At 41.8% G+C, this 19871-nt stretch overlaps 1 protein-coding gene across 17 annotated transcripts in view; it reads right to left on the bottom strand.

The window, feature by feature from the left end:
- Window positions 1-18298, bottom strand: part of syne1 (spectrin repeat containing nuclear envelope protein 1) — a 371674-nt gene extending 353376 nt beyond the window's left edge. For 15 of the 17 annotated variants that reach the window (XM_062977181.1, XM_062977206.1, XM_062977194.1 and 12 more), the window contains exon 1: window positions 18148-18294. The gene's annotated coding sequence lies outside the window, so the exon portion shown is untranslated. Of the gene's footprint in view, window positions 1-17990; window positions 18006-18147 lie in introns of those variants that run through there. The other 2 variants (XM_062977242.1, XM_062977190.1) reach the window with 2 other exon arrangements.
- Window positions 18299-19871: the final 1573 nt, after the last annotated feature.

Below are 19871 nucleotides of genomic sequence, written 5' to 3'. Positions count from 1 at the left end.
GCAAGACTTCAAGACCAATTTGGAAAGTAAGGGAGGGATGGAGGAAAGAAGGGAGGTAGGTAGGAAGAGTACAATGTCCTTCCCACAAACAGACAGCTGTTATCAGGGCCTTCTCAGTGATTGCCCCCCGCCTATGGAACTCCCTCCCTAGTGAGATTAGATCAGCTCCCTCCCTCTTGTCCTTCAGAAAAATGGTAAAGACCTAGCTGTGGGACCAAGCCTTTGGGGAGGTGCAATGAGGCAATAATAGGAAACCTACTCCACTGACCGGAGCAAGCATGGTGTCCTGAGCTGGTTTAAATAGCTGATTTTAAAGTAGATATAACTGGTTTTAATGTTTGCGTATATTTACAATTATTTTATGTCCTGGCATGGAGTGTTTGTCGTATATATGTTGTGCTCCACCCTGAGTCCCCTTCGGGATGAGAAGGGCAGAATATACATGTTTAAAATAAATAATAAAAAATAAACTGTTGGTTTGTGTGAAGGACATAACCATAAAATCGTAGATTGAGGTCATGCCTCATGGCAAAGTTGCACACAGATGTCTTTCAAAAAATGTAAAGTCTTCAAAACCGCATGACACATTCAATTGTGATTAGTCAATGTCTAATTTGGTTTTCCACTCCATAAAGCTTTATTTTTTTTCCTTTATAGGGTAGGTGTCAGACTTATCATTACGTTTATCTTTATATTGCTGCAAGCATACATGAGGCATGTTTACCCTAGTGATCAATTTGTGTAGCAAGTAAAGCCTGACAAAATAGCCCTAATGCTGCATCCTTGAAGGAAAGAGAAAATGAAGACACGATGAGGAACTTTCCTTTAAAAACTAAATGTAGTTACCCTGTTTCCCCTAAAATAAGACATCCCCGAAAAATAAGACCTAGTAGAGGTTTTGCTGAATTGCTAAATATAAGGCCTCCCCCGAAAGTAAGACCTAGCAAAGTTTTTGTTTGGAAGCATGTCCGCCGAACAGAACACCAGAGCATGCAGGATCGGTAAATGTATGTACCATAAAGTGTTGTACATGGAAATATTGGTAGTAGCAAGAAATTCTTGATAGGATTCCCAGTTTGTTTGGTTTTGCTGTTTTATGATGACAACTACTGTACAGTATATAATAAATATTCATTTTTTTTGTTCAACAATAAATGTGAATTTTTCTTCATGGAAAAATAAGACATCCCCTGAAAAGAAGACCTAGAGCATCTTTGGGGGCAAAAATTAATATAAGACACTGTCTTATTTTCGGGGAAACACGGTATGATGCACTGAGAATTATGACCATGTAAAGAACTGCTGTTTTTGAAGAATTTCTGGACTCACAGGAATAAAATTGTCAATCAAAAGTGTTTTACAGAGATAGAGATGCTTAATCAACTAAACCTAAATGTTCTGAAATAAAACACCTCAACTAACAGGCATACACTTCTCATTATCAGGCTGTTATTGATGCCATATGAACATTTTGAAAAAGAGCATGTGAAAAATTAAAGGTATTATATTGATTCAAAATAACAGAATGAAGGCTCATTTAAATTAGGTATACCGCTCACTATAGGAGAGGCATATTTTTATTTACATACATATACTGCTCTTGGTTGTTCTTCTATGGAAGTTCAGTACAACTTTCATAAAGTTTCCCAGTGATACCCCATCCAATTTATACACTGAATTGTGGAAGTACTGTACACTATGTACTCTCAGTTTATTTCTATGCCATTTAGAAGGGCTATTCTACATACCAAAGAATGCTTACTGTGACTAAGGGCCAGCGTCCACATAACCACCCACCCCCCCCCCCCCCCAAAGTAAGCCAGAAGTAATTCCTGGGCATCAAGGCAATGCCTAAGAGATTCTGGCCACTAACATGGGACAAAACCAGTTAAACTTTTATCCCATGTTAGCAGAAGTTGTGGAATGCTCCAGAACTTCCAAAAAAACAACAACAACAACTCTGGAACAGTCCTGAGCTTCATATATGTGTATGAGAAGCTGGACTGGTTCTAATCTAGAACTGCGCTCCTAGATAGGCATTCCTGAATTATGGAAAACATATAGGCATAATATGAAGTACAATGGCATGTTGTTATCTGTCACGCCCAGGCAGCGGAGCACTAAGAACCAAACACGGAGGCCAAATACAATCTAATATCTTTATTAAAGAAATATTATAGTAGAATAAAAACAAGTAGAAAATGTAGTCCAGCAACAGACCTTTCAGAGAAGGTCAAATATAGTCCAGAAATATATTGTCCAATATATAATATTAGAGTTCAAAGTTGTAATCCCAAAACCGAAACACATTCTACTTTCAAGCCGTAGAGTGGGGAAACGTCCAAAGTGTTTCTAAGGTTCAAAGTAAGTCCAAAGCAAGAACTGGAGACAAGGCTAGATACTTGAGACAAAATCCAAAGCTGGAAACACGACGAGATAGTTCATGAAAACTTGACAAGGCAAGGCAAGGCAAGGCAAGGAAACTGGAGTTGCAGACTTAAAACGCAGTCCACACTAGGCTGGAACCGAAGTTAATCCTGAAGCTGATCTGTTGACTCCGCACGGATTCCCCGGTGCGGGGAACTTTTAAGAAGTCCAATCCTCCTGCAGATCAGGTGTCCGGAGCTTCCTTTCCCAAGGGAAAGAGAAGCGAAACACATCTTCCTGCAGCTGCGATCCTCCCTGCAAATTCCCAGGAGAACTTAGCTAATTAACATTCTGCCTGGCTGCTAATCTAGCGCTTTTCCTTGTTTGTTCTTTTTGACCCCGACTCGCAGCATAGGACTCTTTTCTCGGGAAGGGAGGAGAGGCGCTGGGAAAAACTTGTTCAAGGTCCATTTTAATGAGCTCTTGGCAAGAAGTGTCAACAACAGGAGGCATCTGAAAGGACACCTGCTCAGGCGGCAAAAACCCCATGTTGTTGTCATCATTATTCATGATGGCGCTAGGGTTAGAACTCTGAGGCCCATGAGACATCACATTATCATTAAAGTTATACCTTATATCAAAATTTCCAAACAGGCCCGTAGCCAGAATTTTGATTCAGGAGGGGCTGGGATTTTGGTTTGGGGGGGGCTGAGTCTGGATGAGAGCGTGTCTACCCTAGCAAACCTTTTGTATCGTTATCCCAGTACCCCCATGCATATGGGATATATTGAGCATGGTGATCAGATCATGATAGGAATAAACCTATCAGTTTAGATAATAAATGTAAGGCCTTTTCGCAGACCACCCTGAGAATTTCGGGGGGGGGGGGGAGCTGAAAACCCTCAAGCCCCCCCCCCCCCCGGCTACATGCCTGTTTCCAAAGAAAAATAGCCAAGATTATGTAAGCACAATACAATGTCTGTAATACGTGTAAAATACTTCTGAAAATTCTCAGTATTAAAAGGTTTTCATAATGGTGTTTGATTAATACAGAAAATTTCCCTGACAATTATTTTTTCTGAGTTTCTCCTGTTCATCCATGTGTGATAAGAGTTTAAGCAACAAATAGGCAATTAATTATCCTTCTAAGCCTAATAAGTAGGACTCTGAAGAGTATTAGATATATGACAAACGTTACACTGCTTTCCATGGGCTGGAAATATAGTCTTACCTAAACAAAAGGAAACTAAGCTGCAACAGATGGGCAGAGAAAGAGCATTAGCAAAAGAGGAGACCATATCAGCAGCATCTTCAATACAGAATTACAACACTCACTCTTGCTCACTCCCTCTTTTCCCCCTCTATATAGATGAATATGGGGATATATTTTATGAAAATATAGACAAGATACTTTGTTTTGTTTGATTACTTAAAGCAGTGGGCCCCAACTACAGCCCTCCAGCCATATACGGCCCTCCAAGGTCATTGACCTGTCCCCCCCCCCCCTTAAACTTTAGACTTAGGGTCACCCTAAGTCTGAAATCACTTGAAAGCACTCAGTGACAACAATGCTAATTAACTTGACTATCTCATCAGCCAAAAGCAGGCCCACACTTCCCATTGAAATACTGGTAAGTTTGTGTTGGATAAAATTGTCCTTAATTATAAATACTGTGTTGTCCTGTAATTTTTTTTTTTTTTGCACTACAAATCAGTTATGTGTAGTATGCATAGGAATTCATTCCTGGTTTTTTTGGTTTGTTTTTTTCAAACTATAGCCCGGCCCACCAACAGTCTGAGGGGCTGTGAACCAACCCTCAGCTTAAAAATTTTGAGGACCCCTGACTTAAAGTATTGATTTGACATAAAAGCTAACTTATCATAGCATGGTAAAATAATGCACATACAAAGTTATCAGTTATAAAGAGAGCATATATATTAAAATGGCCTGCAATAAATATAAAGGCAGAAGCCAAGAAAGTATTGGCTCCGTTCTTTCCTATTTAATGCAGTCAAATTGACGAACACATACTAGTCATAATAAATGGCATAAAATGTACTTTGTGGTTTTGATATGTCAATATACTATTGATATACAGGATATTATATTGAAAATGTAAATATTTTTTGTCTCTGAGTGTTTGATTTCAGGAACAACAAACAGTGCATCAATATACATCTAAAAAGTAGTCATATATAACTCGGGGCTTTTGTTGTTGTTGTTGGTCTTCAAGCAATATCAGATTTATGCTGGCCCTAAAGAAAACCTATCACAGGATTTTCTAGGTAAAATTTGTTCAGAAGTTTAATTCAATTGCCCTTGAATTCCTCTAAGGCTGAGAGGGTGTGACTTACTCAAGGTCACCCAGCGGTAGGTTTTAATTGCAAGGAAAGCATTTGAACCCTCTTTTCCACAATTATAGTCCAATATTCACACCACTATATCACATTGGCTTTGGGCTCATCTGCAGTGACGACTTAAGTTAGTTCAGAACTAGTTTGGAAAAAACCTATATTGTTATGCAAATGTTAGACTGCCATCTCTGGAACATGTTCAAGGCTGGGAAGGTGATTACAGCTTGACAATCCCTAGAGAATGTGTGTGTCCCAGCCCATTCTGAGTAAGATGTGCATTAGAGCTCTGGAGGCATACAAGGAGGAGACAAAAAGAAAAAGTGACACTTAGCAGTGGAGGTAATCAATTACCTGTCCCAGGGGGGTCAACTGGCCCCCTCCTTCCCAACCATGCCCTTGGGGTGCTTTTTGGTAACTCTCCACACCTACATTCCACACTTGTTGACTTGTCGTAGAGAGAAGTATTGATTCCACAACAAGCTTCAGTGGAGACACTTTTTCCCCATGATAATCCTTTCAGGAGTGAATTTCCCTTCCAAGGGACAGATTTCTCTCACTTCCTGTTGTCTCACCCCTGTTCTTTACTATGAATCATATGTGTCAGATGTTTGTAACTTGAGGACTCCTGGTTTATGCTCAGTATGGATGAGCCCTACGTGTACAATTGAATTGTTAATTTAAATGGAACATAGCTCTGTAGAGGCAACAACCTCCAACTCATACAAAAATATGCAAACACATACACTCATCCCTCCCTCACACATTCCCTTCCTCCTACCTTTATTAATATATGCACCTAGCCATAAGCTGAAAAACTATGACTTACATGTTGCTTTCTACACCAAGAGCAACAGGATGCCACCAAGCAATATCTATACACATATTCAAAAGCTTAATTTATGTGGTACTCAAGAGATAAACACCGACTAACCATAAAGTAGAGGATCAGAGAAGTAACAATCTGTATTGTTCTTGCAATTCAGCCTTCCATTTCTGGCATCCCACTCAGCCAAATAACAGACAAGCTTTATTTTACTTAATAGGAGATATTCCTTTTATCTCCTATTAAGACCTGAGGCCCTTCTACACATGCAGTAAAACCCAGAAGTTTAGCCAAAGTACAGGAGGGATCGGGTTAAGAGCTAAAAAGCATGAGCTTAAAACATGATTCTGCCTGAAAAAAGTGCACCTCCGCATGACTGTATATCCCTGCTGTCATGCAAAACATGGGATTTCCTTCCTTCCCTCCCCCTGTGTAGACTGCTTCAGCACACGTGCATTTTTAAAAAGCACGAAACAGCTGATCGGGCTGTCAAACAGGCACACAGGTGTTTCAAAGGAAGCACAAATGGAGAGCAATTGGAAGTCTCTGAATCTCTTTATTTTACACTTTATAATCTTAAACAGAAGTTGAATTAACAATTGGGGGAAGAGAGAGATCCAGCAGAAGTTTTTCTCCATTGTTCGCTGGACTTCATATGAGCACATGCGAATCTGATTGTGTTTATGTTAAGATATTCGCATGTGCACATATACGGTCCAGCGCAAAACACTGCACAGGGGATGGCTATGAGAACCGCAGGGGACCATATCCTGTGACTGACAGGTCTGTGTGAAGACCTGCTGCCAGGTCCACATAGAGTTTTTTTTGTTTTAGATTTTAAATGCAGATTTTGGCGCTGTCTAGAAGCACCCCTAATCCAGCAGCTTCAGTTTTGGCACTACACTGATTAGAGACCATCTTGCACCTTGGTATAAAATCAAAGTAATGCAAATATATAAAATTCAGCTCATACAAATCCTTTGCTTATTCTCATGCATTAGAGACATCAAGATCCTTTTGTATTTTTCATTGCTGATAGGTATACGCAGAGCCGGCCCTAGGTATTTTTCAAGTGTAGGCGAACAGAATTTTGGCGCCCCCCCCCCCCAAACCAATCACTGAAAAATAAAAGCGTTGGATAAGCGAAAATGTTTGATAATAAGGAAGGATTAAGGAAAAGCCTATTAAACATCAAATTACATTAAGATTTTACAAATTAGGCACTAAAACATCATGTTTTACAACAAATCAATAGAAAAAGCAGTTCGATACATGGTAATGTTATGTAGGAATTACTATATTTGCAAATTTAGCACTAAATATTGAACAGGGATATAGGGCAGTGTGGACTTAGATAACCCAGATAGCCCTCAGTATTAAAAAAAACAAACTCTAAAATCAGGACAATAAATAAAGAACAACACTCTGAAAACAGAAGAAATCCAGACAGTAAACACTCAGGGACAGCTAACACCTCCTAAAAAAAGATTCTCCCAGGCAAGAAGAAGCCAGGCCTTGAAGCCACAGGGCCATTAAATGCTAATCAAGGTGATTAATTACAACATTCACACTTGCTTCAAAGAAGAGTTCTTTCTCCCACCCTGGACCTTCTACAGATATATAAAGCCCACATACCTAGCTTCCAAGTTCCCACAAACCTCACAATCTCTGAAGGTCCCAAAGGTGGGCTCACGTGGTGCGAAGGCGGTCCTGCGCCGGCTGGAAGGCCCAGCGTGGGCACCGGGAGGTCCGAAGGAGAAGGAGGCAGAGAGTGGCACCCTCCTCCCAGGATGATGGTGCCCCCGGGGCGATGGCGCCACAGGCGAGTGCCTAGTTCGCCTTATGGTTGGACCGCCTCTTGGTATACGCTTTTATGTAAAAATATTTATTCACATTTTTATCCACAGTATCAACATGTAACAAAAGCTTAAAGACAAATTCCAGATAAGTAACTATGTTAGTCTATAACAGCAATAACAAAAGTGTTGTGGCACTGAGATAAGAGGACAAATAGCCTACATACCAGCAGCGATGGAGATACCATAATAAATAATTAAACCTACAGTGTGCTCTCAAAAGAAGCAAAAGAAAATGCAAGGTTAACTTCATAGAAATATCTTCTTTTCCTCACTGACAAGAATGATTCCCCTGAAAAAAAAATATAATTGAGGTCTGTGGCATTTGCACACTGAATTCAATGGGAGTAAATCATTTGTTCAATGTGATCCTGTGCATGTTTTATTATGTGTGCCTTCAAGTCAACTGTCAACTTATGGCAACCCCATTATGTTCATAGGGTTTACTTAGGCAAAGAATACCCTGATTCTCTCCTCCGAAATATAGCCTATAACACCTGCTATTCATTGGCAATCTGATAAAATGGAATCTAGTGCATTTTAGGGTATTTAGGGTCCTGAGCATGTTTATTCAGACATAAGTATTATGTCTGAGCTCAATGGGGCTTAGTCCCAAGTAAGTGTGATTATGACTGCAGCCGTAAAGAAATAAGGTTCTCTTCCTACTAGCTGCCTATTTCTGGTAATAGGGAAATAATTATTAAAATAGGGTTGTTGTGTGTGTTTCCGGGCTATATGGCTATGTTCCAGAAGTATTCTCTCCTGACATTTCGCCGACATCAATAGCAGGCATCCTCAGAGGTTGTGAGGTAGATGGGAAAACTAAGAAAGGACGGTTTATATATCTGTGGAAAGTCCAGGTTGAGAGAAGAACTCTTGTCAGTTGGAGGCCAGTGTGAATGTTGTAATTAATCACCTTAATTAGCATTGAATAGCATGAAGTTCAACAGGCACAAATGTAAGACACTCCACTTAGACAGAAAAAAATGAAATACAAAGATACAGAATGGGGGACACCTGGCTCGACAACAGTACGTGTGAAAAAGATCTTGGAGTAATCATGGTCAACAAGTTAAACATGAGCCTACAATGTGATGCAGCAGCAAAAAAAGCCAATGGGATTTTGACCTGTATAAATAGGAGTATAGTGTCTAGATCCAGGGAAGTCATGCTACCCCTCTATTCTGCCTTGATCAGACAACACCTGGAATACTGTGTCCAATTCTGGGCACTGCAATTGAAGGGAGACATTGACAAGCTGGAAAGTGTCCAAAGGAGGGCGACTAAAATGATCATAGGCCTGGAGAACAAGCTGTATGAGGAGCGGCTTAAAGAGCTGGGTATGTTTAGCTTGCAGAAGAGAAGACTGAGAGGAGACATCATAGCCATGTATAAATATTTGAGGGGAAGTCATAGGGAGGAGGGAGCAAGCTTGTTTTCTGCTGCCCTGGAGACTAGGACATGGAATAATGGCTTCAAACTTTAGAAAGGGAGATTCCACCTGAACATTAGGAAGAACTTCCTCACTGTGAGAGCTGTTTGCAGGGGCAGTTCAACCATTAGGCAAAGTAGGCAGTTGCTGAAGGCGCCATCCTCTAGGGGGCCCCTAGGGGGCGCCGTTGAGACACCTCCACCCAGGGGTGGCCTTCCTGCCTCTGTGGCTGTGGCCTTGCCTGGCCTACATGGGGCCAGGCCAACATGGCACTTAAAAGTGGCGCCGAGGTGCCTTCACTTTAAAGCAGAGGTGCAGTCACTTCCTTGAAGTGCTTCCCTGATGACCCAGGTGTTTTGGACTCCAGTTCCCACCAACCCTGAGCAAGGCAGGCAGCCCCTTCTCCCTGTGGCGCTTCCTGCAGCAGCCCCAAGTCCTTGCCTGACTCCTCAGCACCGTAAACCACGACTTGGGCGGGCGGGGGGTTTGGGAGGGGGTTGAAGGAGGGCTGGGAGGGCTGAGGTGCGGCCTCCTGATTGGCTGTCAGATACCTTGGCTTGAGAGAGGGAGTCACCGGCTCGAAGACTTTCTGAAACTCCCAGGATTTTATAGCATTGAGTCATGGCAGTTAAATGTGATGCCAAGTTGCATTTGTTTACTTTACAGCAAACTTATATCCTCCGGTTGTTTTGGACTTCAACTCCCACAATTCCTAACAGCGAGGCGCAACCATGAAAACTATTTGCTCAACTATCTATGACAGGCATGGGACAAACTTTGGCCCTCTGGGTGTTTGGACTGCAGCTCCCACAATTCCTAACAGCCAGTAGGCTGTTAGGAATTGTGAGAGTTGGAGTCCAAAATATCCGGAGGGCCGAAGTTTGCCTCATGCCTGATCTAAGGCAAACAATTGGCATAATAAAGCATACTGGGTTCAAGTTAACTAGCAAAGAAAGTGGGATGGTGGTCATATGGGGAGTCAAGGCTCTCCTGGAGTCTTGGACCGGTTCTTAAACACGCTTCGTGTATTCCAAGTAGACTGAAACATACTTGTGGATTATCTGTCTTGATATTCTGGGTTATATGGCTGTGTGGAAGGACCCCCAGGGCTCTTCCACACAGCCATATAACCCAGAATACCAAAGCAGAATAACTCGGGGCTGTGGCGCAGACGGGAGAGCAAGCCAGTGCAATTAACTGCAATGAATCACTGACCAGGAGGTCATAAGTTCGAGGCCCGCTCGGAGCTATGTTGTTGTTTGTCTTTGTCCTATGTTAAAAGGCATTGAATGTTTGCCTAATATGTGTAATGTGATCCGCCCTGAGTCCCCTTCGGGGTGAGAAGGGCGGAATATAAATGCTGTAAATAAATAAATAAATAACTCACAATATCTGCTTTGAACTGGGTTATCTGAGTCCACACTGCCCTATATCCCAGTTCAATGTTTGGTGCTAAATTCGCAAATACAGTAATTCCTACATAAGAGTACGATGTATTGAACTGCTTAATTTGTAAAATCATAATGTAATTTGATGTTTAATAGGCTTTTCCTTAATCCCTCCTTATTATCCAACATTTTTGCTTATCCAGCGTTTTTATTTTTCAGTGATTGGTTTAGGACAGGTGCCAAAATTCTGTTCTCTTACACTTGAAAATTACCTAGGGCCAGCTCTGGAAATCTCTGCAATGAAGAGTGGAAATCTCTGCAATGGAGTGTGGTGGAGGCTCCTTCTTTAGAGGCTTTTAAGCAGAGGCTGGATGGCCACCTGTTGGGGGTGCTTTGAATGTGATTTTCCTGCTTCTTAGCAGGGGGTTGGACTGGATGGTCCATGAGGTCTCTTCCAACTCTATAATTCTATGATTCTATGAATTGCTTCATCTCCTGGCTTCTTCCTGCCTGGGGGAATCCTTTGTTCAGAGTCGTTAGCTGCCCCTGATTGATTCATGTCTGGAACTCCTCCATTTTCAGAGTGTTGCTTCTTATTTACTGCTCTGATTTTTGAGGTTTTTTTAATACTGGTAGTCAGATTTTGTTCATTTTCATGATTTCATCCTTTCTGTTGAAATTGTCCACATGCTTGTGGATTTCAATGGCTTCTCTGTGTAGTCTGACATGATAGTTGTTGGAGTGGTCGAGCATTTCTGTGTTCTCAAATAATATACTGTGTCCAGGTTGGTTCATCAAGTGCTCTGCTATGACTGACTTCTCTGGTTGAGTTAGTCTGCAGTGTCTTTCATGTTCTTTGACTCATGTTTGGGCGCTATGTTTTGTGGTCCCTATGTAGACTTGTCCACAGCTGCATGATATACGGTAGACTCCTGCAGAGGTGAGAGGATCCCTCTTGTCCTTCACTGACTGTAGCATTTGTTGGATTTTCTTAGTGGGTCTGTAGATAGTTCATAGGTTGTGTTTCTTCATCAGCTTCCCTATGTGGTCAGTGGTTCCCTTGATGTATGGTAAGAACACCTTTCCTCTGGGTGGATCTTTGTCTTTACTCTCATGGCTTGTTCTTGGCCTCACAGCTCTTCTGATGTCCATGGTGGAGTATCCATTGGCCTGTAGAGCCCAGTTTAGGTGGTTTAGTTCACCTTGGAGGAGGTGAGGTTTGCAGGGTTTTTTTTGTTTGTTTGTTTTTTGTTTGTTTTTTGCACGGTCTGTCAGGGCTATGGTTGTGCTTCTTTTTTGACTTGGGTGATGGTTGGAGTTTTTATGAAGGTATCTATCAGTGTGTGTAGGTTTTCTGTAAACTGTGTGGCCCAATTGTTGATTGGGTTTGCGGATTACTAGAACATCTAGAAATTGTAGTTTTCCTTCCTTTTCTTTTTCCATGTTGAATTGGATGTTTGGGTGGATGCTGTTGAGGTGGTCCAGAAACTTGCTGAGTTCTTCTTTTCCATGGCTCCAAATGGTGAAGGTGTCATCAACATATCTGAACCATATTTTTGGTGCTGTTTCTAGGGCTTGTTTTTCAAAGTGTTCCATGTAGAAATTTGCTACTACTGGGCTGAAAGGGCTCCCTATGGCCACTCCATATTTCTGTTCGTAGAATTCATTGTCCCACTGAAAGTAGCTTGTGGTGAGGTGATGGCGAAACAGGGTTGTGATGTCTTCAGGGAAGTTTTCTTTGACAAGACAAGAGTTCTTTTCTCACCTTGGACTTTCTACAGATATATAAACCTTCCTTTCTTAGTTTTCCCATATACCTCACAAACTCTGAGAATGCCTGCTATAGGTGTGGGCGAAACATCAGTAGACAATACTTCTGGAACATGACCATACAGCCTAGAAAGCACACAACAACCCTGTGATTCCGGCCATGAAAGCCTTTGACAACAAATTGTGAAAATGACTATATTGCAAATATATTGTATAATTACACAAGAAGCTTTATAAATCTTATAGTACGATACTGGTAAACTATCATAAAATCAGTTTTTGTATTGCTGCATTATCTGCCCTGATATACAACTGTCATGCTGAATTAATGCCCCATATCCTCTCCATCTTCCACAAAGAAAGAAAACATTATCTTTTCCTGTACTCTAGGACACATGCCATCAACTTAGATAAATTACAGAAGCTTCATTAAATGGAGTGGTGCTGAGTCAGTTTACTCAAGCAGGAAATCTGGCCATGGAGTTTTTAAAAACAAATCTTTTCAACCTTCACAACTGTAAATTGTCTTTATTAAACCAAAACATACACATACTATTTGTTAAACTTACTGTTTAAACTCTGTCCCACAAGCACTTTTTTGATATATAACATACATTAAGAGTGCATCTATAATGTAGAATTAATGCAGTTTGACATTTTTTTCTAATTGTCTTCCTAGTGCCAGAAATAAACAGCCAGTAGGAGAACCTTATTTCTTGTAAAACTGCAATCCTAATAACACTTCTCTGCCAGACTGCTGGTACTTCACTGAACTACAATTCCCATGATTCTATAGCACTGATCCATAACAATTAAAGTGGTCACAAACTACATTTGTTCTACAGTGCCAATGTACCCAGAGTCAACACAAAGATTAATGCCCATCCTATTGCAATTCATATTAAGTAAGAAACATGGATTTGTTAGGCACTAAATAACAAGTATATGAGACTTGGGAAACACATCAAAAATGAAATACTTGATAGGAAAACAGTTTATATCTTTTTTTTTCTGTTTTGCTATTATGGACAAGCTTAGCTCTCTACAAACTGAAGAGAAGTTCCACTCTTAAAATGGGATGAACAGGCTATTAGAGAACCATGTGTTTGTATTTCAGGGAAACGTTAAGTAGCCAGGATTTTTAAAACCGAGTGATCCTAAGGATTACAGCAAATCTGATGGGATCAGCACTCTTTCTTTCTATTGTCATTATGTATTTATGGGTGCATCTACACTGCCAATTTACTTCAGTTTGACACCACTTTAATTGCCATGGCTCAATGCTATGGAGTTCTAGTTTGGTGGGACATGAACTCAATTTGTCAGAGGAAGCTGAAGGTCTTGTAAGACTACAATTCTCCTAACTCCATAGCATTGAGAAAATGACAGTTAAAGTGGTATCAAACTTAATTAATTCTACAGTGCAAATGCACTTTTGGAAATAAAGTATTTTAGAAAAAGCTAGTAATTTGTTGATTTTAAGTAAACTAGTCTTTTTTCTTTTTAAAAAGGTAGCGCTGAGTTAGGTTAGTTTCTTTCGACTTTAATGCAAGAGCAAGATGGGGCTTTTGGAGAAAGCATCCCAAATGAATGTCATTGTAAAAAAGTAATTCCAATATTAATTCACAAGTCAGATTATTGACATTAATAAAAACATTGAATACATAATAAAATACAAATGTTATACCATCTGCCCATTAAAACTGCACTTGCTACCACCAAATGCCCTATTAAACAAAAAGGTATTTGCCTGCGAGTAGAGACAGCAGGGAGGGGGTTAGATCTCCCAAAGGGAAGTAAGTTCTGCAACTTGGGAGCAGCCACTGAGAAGTCTCTCTCCTCACCAGATCACAAAATGTCATTGCCACAAAATGCCTTCTAAGGAGAATGGGAAAGTGGTTTCCATCACATTTGGGCCACATATTGTGCAAATATAGGCCCAAGAGAGTCTTTTTTTGAAACAGAAAATGATCAAGAAGTGACTTTAGTTCATTTGCTGTTATTAAAGGGGGCCTCTTCTTGTTCTAAAAATGTCAGGAAGGCCAAAAACATGGTGAAAATGGCATTTGTGTGCATACATTTGCTTTTTAAAAAATAGCAATAGATGAGGCTGGAGGCTGTAGCTCTCCAAGATCTGCTTCGGAAGGGGGGGGGGGAGTGTTTATGCAGACCTTACCATTTCATAACTAGTGCCCACCTCTATAGTAGTAAATAGACCACAGCAATGATCAAGGGAGTGCTAAAGGGTACCAATGTTCACAGCCATGGAGTCTAGTTTTATACAAACTATAAAATATATGTTTTATCCAAAAATGACAGGAAGGCTAACTTTGAGTGAGTCGAGTGGAGTGTATTATTTGAGCTGACGAGTTCCTGCAACAAATATATCTGTTAAATGATTTTAAAATGTTTATTTATATTTTATTTTATAGTTGGCTTTATATGTTGTATGTATGGTTGATCTGTATTGTTTTAAAATGTTGTGAGCTGCTTTGGGTCTCATTTAGGGAGAAATGTGGGATAAAAATAAGTAATTATAATAATAATAATTAAAAGTCTCCACTGAGTTCAGTTACATTTTTCCCAAAGACAAATGCATAGCACTAAACCTTGACTAATGTTTTTTTTTTATTCACAGTCAAATCCAAATTCAGTACAGAGCTTCTTACTTTGAATACATTTCCCATATATATCATACATAGTAAATGTAAAAGTTTTCCCCTGACATTAAGTCTAGTCATGTCCGACTCTGGGGGTTGCTGCTCATCTCCATTTCTAAGTCGAAGAGCCAGTGTTGTCCATAGACATCTCCAAGGTCATGTGGCAGGTATGACTGTATGAAATGCCATTATCTTCCCGCTGGAGTGGTACCTATTGATCTACTCACATTTGCATGTTTTCGAATTGCTAGGTTGGCTGAAGCTGGGGCTAACAGCAGGAGCTCACCCAACTCCCAGGATTTGAACTGTCAACCTTTCGGTCAACAAGTTCAGCAGCTCAGCGGTTTAACCCACTGCCCCATGGCACAATTTTACCTTGACCTGTCCCTCTGTTAGAAATAAAGTCAAATTCATGACTTCCCCATTCATATGGTGGCCATTGTTGTTCAACATTAAACACTAACAATCTAAGCAACAAATGGAAATAGGGCATTGGAAATGTATTCTACAGATACCATAGATTGATAAAATACATGGCAGCAAATAAAGTGTAAACTCCCCCATGAAGACAATATAATGAAGCTGAGTCTATTGTACCCTATTGGAAATATTACGAAATGACATGACTCATTAGAAAAGTCAATAATGCTTGGTAAAGTTGAAGGCAGTAGGAAAGAGGAAGGACACATTATAGGTGCATTGCCTCAACAGAGGAATCTACAGCTGAATTTAGTCGGCAAAATCTTAGTGGGTTGGTTAATAAGAGGGTCTTAGGAAATACATTCATTGTGTCACTGTAAGCAATTAACTACAACACAGCAACAAGAGCCTAAGTACCCACTAGGTGTACATAGCTTGATGGTAACAAATATAGTAGAACTACACAGGATATAATAACAAATCCTATTGAAATGAAGGATTGAGGGCCCAAGAATACCACACAGTTGCACTGGAGGACACAGAAAATGCCTATCTTGTAAAACATCAATTAAAGCTTGGACACCACTGCCATGGATATGCGGGTTGGACTGTATTGGAATACAACCAGGTTAGAGAAGAAGCCTGTCTTTGCATTAACATGCTGTGCAATGGGTCCAAGGATGACTACTAGTGTTTCAGTCAATCATATGGAAGTACAGTAGAGTCTCACTTATCCAACACAAATGGGCCGGCAGAATGTTGGATAAGCAAAAATGTTGGATAATAAGGAGGGATTAAGGAAAAGCCTATTAAACATCAAATTACATTATGATTTTAGAAATTAAGCACCCAAAGCATCATGTTTTACAACAAAATGAAAGAAAAAGCAGTTCAATGCATGATAATAATTACTGTATTTATGAATTTAGCACCAAAACATTTTTCCTTCTGTACAAAAGTTGTCTTACACTGGAGCACACAGAAAATGCCTATCTTGTAAAACATAAATTAAAGCTTGGACACCACTTGGCTATTCAATGCTAATCAAGATGGCCAATTGCAACATTCACACCTGCCTCAAACAGACCAGAGTTCATTCTCCCACCCTGGACTTTCCACAGATAGATTAAACCCCCCTAGTCTAGTTTCCAATATACCTCACAACCTCTGAGGATGCCTGCCATACCGTGTTTCCCTGAAACTAAGACAGTGTCTTATATTATTTTTTGCTCCCAAAGATGTGCTAGGTCTTATTTTCAGGGGATGTTTTATTTTTCCATGAAGAAGAATTCACATTTAGTGTTGAACAACAAAATGAACATTTATTATATACTGTACAGTAGTTGTCATCACAAACCAACATAACCAAACCAGACAAACTGTGACTTCTGTCAAGAATTTCTTGTTACTAACATTATTTCCATGTACAACTGGTATGTACATTTACCAATCCTGCATGCTCTGGTGTTTTGTTTGGCGAGCGCAGGGCATGCTTCCAAACAAAAACTTTGCTAGGTCTTACTTTTGGGGGAGGCCTTATATTTAGCAATTCAGCAAAACCTCTGCTAGGTCTTATTTTTTTGGGGATGTCTTATTTTCGGGGAAACAGGGTAGATGTGGGCGAAACATCAGGAGAGAATGCATCTGGAACATGGCCATGCAGCACAGAAAACTCACAGCAATCTAGTGATTCCAGCCATGAAAGCCTTCGACAATGCAGTAGGTTTTGGTTGACATCTTCAATACCGGTATTTTGAAGTCAACTCATGCACCTGAAGAGAAGACAACTTTTGCCCAGAAGGAAAAAATGCCCAGCTTCCTCACCCTTTGCTTGTTTGCCCTTCTGCCTTGTGTATCTATCTACAGTAGAGTCTCACTTATCCAACATAAACGGGCCGGCAGAATGTTGGATAAGCAAATATGTTGGATAATAAGGAGGCATTAAAGAAAAGCCTATTACACATCAAATTAGGTTGTGATTTTACAAATTAAGTACCAAAATATCATGTTTAACAACAAATTTGACAGAAAAGGTAGTTCAATACGAAGTAATGCTATGTAGCAATTACTGTATTTACGAATTTAGCACCAAAGTATCACGATGTATTGAAAACATTGACTAAAAAAATGCGTTGGATAATCCAGAATGTTGGATAAGCGAGTGTTGGATAAGTGAAACTCTACTGTATTTATTTTTCTTGTCTGCAAAATACTGTAGGATATACTGTACAAATGAATGACAAGCAAAAAACCCTAGCTGAATCAGCTTGGTGTGTGTGAAAACCAAACAGAAGAATCTGTAACCACCTTCCATAGATGTGGATGAAACGTCAGGAGAGAATGCTTCTGGAACATGTCCATATGCCCCGGAAAATTCACAGCAACCCATGTAATATATGTTGGTATTAAGGAAAAGAGCAGCACATCCACCAAAACCTACTGCCTTTTTGCCAAAACAATCCCCCAGGCCCAGCCCACACCATTCAGGGAGAGGGAGAAATCCACAGCTTTCCAAAACAAACCAAAACAACCATACGATACCACACCTTGAGTCAGGCTTGTTTCTGACAGAAAACAGAGATGTCCAATGAGCCACTTACTGTCTCATCACACTAGAGCATGAATCCACTTTAAATCCAGTTTCTGCCTCCTGTAGAAGTCTGGGGATTGTAGTTTGGTGAGGCCCAGGACCTGCCTGGCTGAGCTGTTTAAAGACCCCTCCCTAAAGTGGACTTAAAAGGGATCCAAGCGCTAGTGTGATGAGGTCCCTAGGATCTGGCACAGAGCCAAGCCGTGGGGATGCAAGTCACATTACAAGAGGCCCTTCCCCGGCCAAGCGAAGCTCTTCTCCCAGCCGTGGAAATCCCACGGCCGGAGAGAGAGCGAGCGAGAGGGAGGCGAGGGTGCCCTTGTTGGTACCTGCCGTGCGCTGCCTCCTCTCCCGCCTCCTCCAAGGACAGGGCAGCGCAAGGGAGCCGGGAGTATCCCTCGCAGCCCGGCAATGCATCCAGCGGGGAGACGGCGGGGAGAAGGGGCCCAGCGCCGCCCTCACAGGAGCCCTCTTCACGCAGCTCACCTTCCCAAACGCCCTCGGAAACACCACGCCGAAGCTTCCGCGGCTCCCTGGTTACCGAAGGCAACAAGACGCACGCATCTCCCCAGGCAGGCAGGGAGGGAAGCGCGCACGCACTGCTGCACCTCGCAGCAGCAGCAGCAGCAGCCGGGTTTCCTGGAGCTCCGCCTCTGCTCCTCCTCTAGTTGCCCCCCCCCCTTCTCCCCAATCTGCGAGGCAAAGGACGCTTTTATTTGTGTGTTGGGATGGAGGAGAAGGACGGGGGGTAGGGGGCAAAACAGGTGCCTCCGCGTCGAGGGGGAAGGACAAAACTGGAGAGAGGATTTCGCGGGTTTGTTGGAGAGCTCCCTCCCTCCCCCCACGTTGCGGTGCGCAATGGTTTGTCCCTCTCTGCTGCTAAGGAGATGCTGCCAAAAGGGTTAGACTGCGGGGGAGGGAGAGAGTGGGTATGTGTGTGGCGTGGGGGGGGGGGGGGAGGAACCAAACCCTGCCTTGACCGGCAGGAGGAGCTTCGCGCATGCCCACGCCACACACATACCACTCCCTTTCGCTTTCCCTTATGATGTTTCCCAATGTGAAGAGGAGGATCACCCTCTTCCTCCACAAGGAGAAAACATCGTTTCTAGTATATTGTCTACACTCACCCCTTTCCCTCTTTATATAGATATATTTAAAAGCATCCCAGAGTCGCATCTTCCCTCCTCGCCTTTCCTCCTGCCCAGCTGGCGTAGGCGCTTCCGACCAAAGCGTGGGATGACGCGCGTGGTGGCTCTCTTCTTTCCCTTTCGGAGGCCATCCATGTTTTCCCCTCCTTCGCTCCCTCCCTTCCAAGGCAGGCTCTCCCGCCCTGATGTCGCAAGGAGGCCGAGGCTCCCTTTCCAAACGCCTCAGCGAATGTTTTCCTCAGGGAAAAGGGAAAGGCTTGGGCTGTTTGAATCATGTCTTGGTGGTGGTAGTGGGGTGTTTCCTGAGATTGGAACCTTATAGCATCCTGGGATGGATCTCAGCAAAGCCTAGCTATGTTATAAGTCCTGTCCCCCCCCCCCCCCGACCACTTGGCTCAATGATGCTTTTATTGCGACTTAAGACCTTGCTGGTCTTCAGTCCGCTGGGAGGAAGTCTGTCACCCTAATTCCATGTGGCACTGAATACAGCCTTATAGCTTCCATTACCACCAGTGTCCATCTCCACGGCACAGGCAAAAGGGGGAAAGTCATCACCAGCCATCATTATCCCCATGGAATCATTGCTCTATTTTGTGTGCACATGTGAAGCAGCACAAGAAGAAAAGGAAACAGGTTTTTGTAAACCAGAAACGAATAACAATAATAACTTTATTTTTATATCCTGTCACCATCTCCCCAAAGGGACTCGGGGCAGCTTACAGACAGCACAAAGTGCTTAAAAACAACATAAAAGTGAACACAGTATAAAATACCATAAAATAAAACATGTGTAACATATAAAACATCAATTCATTCTCAATCAAGCTCCAGTCCTGTAGCTGGGAGGGGGGGGGGTGTTTAGGGGTTCAACCCCCCCCCCCCCCCGAAATTTTCAAAACCCTTCCCGAATTTTTTTTCTGGCTACGGCCCTGGATGCAAGAGTTAGACCATAAGGAAGGCTGAGTGAAAGAAGAGAGATGCTTTTGAACTGGGTTGTTGTGTGTTTTCCGGGCAGTGTGGCCATGTTCCAGAAGTATTCTCTCCTGACGTTTTGAAAACATT

The sequence above is a fragment of the Anolis carolinensis genome, chromosome 1 (assembly GCF_035594765.1).
Source record: "Anolis carolinensis isolate JA03-04 chromosome 1, rAnoCar3.1.pri, whole genome shotgun sequence".
Taxonomy (NCBI): domain Eukaryota; kingdom Metazoa; phylum Chordata; class Lepidosauria; order Squamata; family Dactyloidae; genus Anolis; species Anolis carolinensis.
Note: the sequence above shows the minus strand (reverse complement) of the source record. Positions and strands in the feature narration are given on the sequence as shown.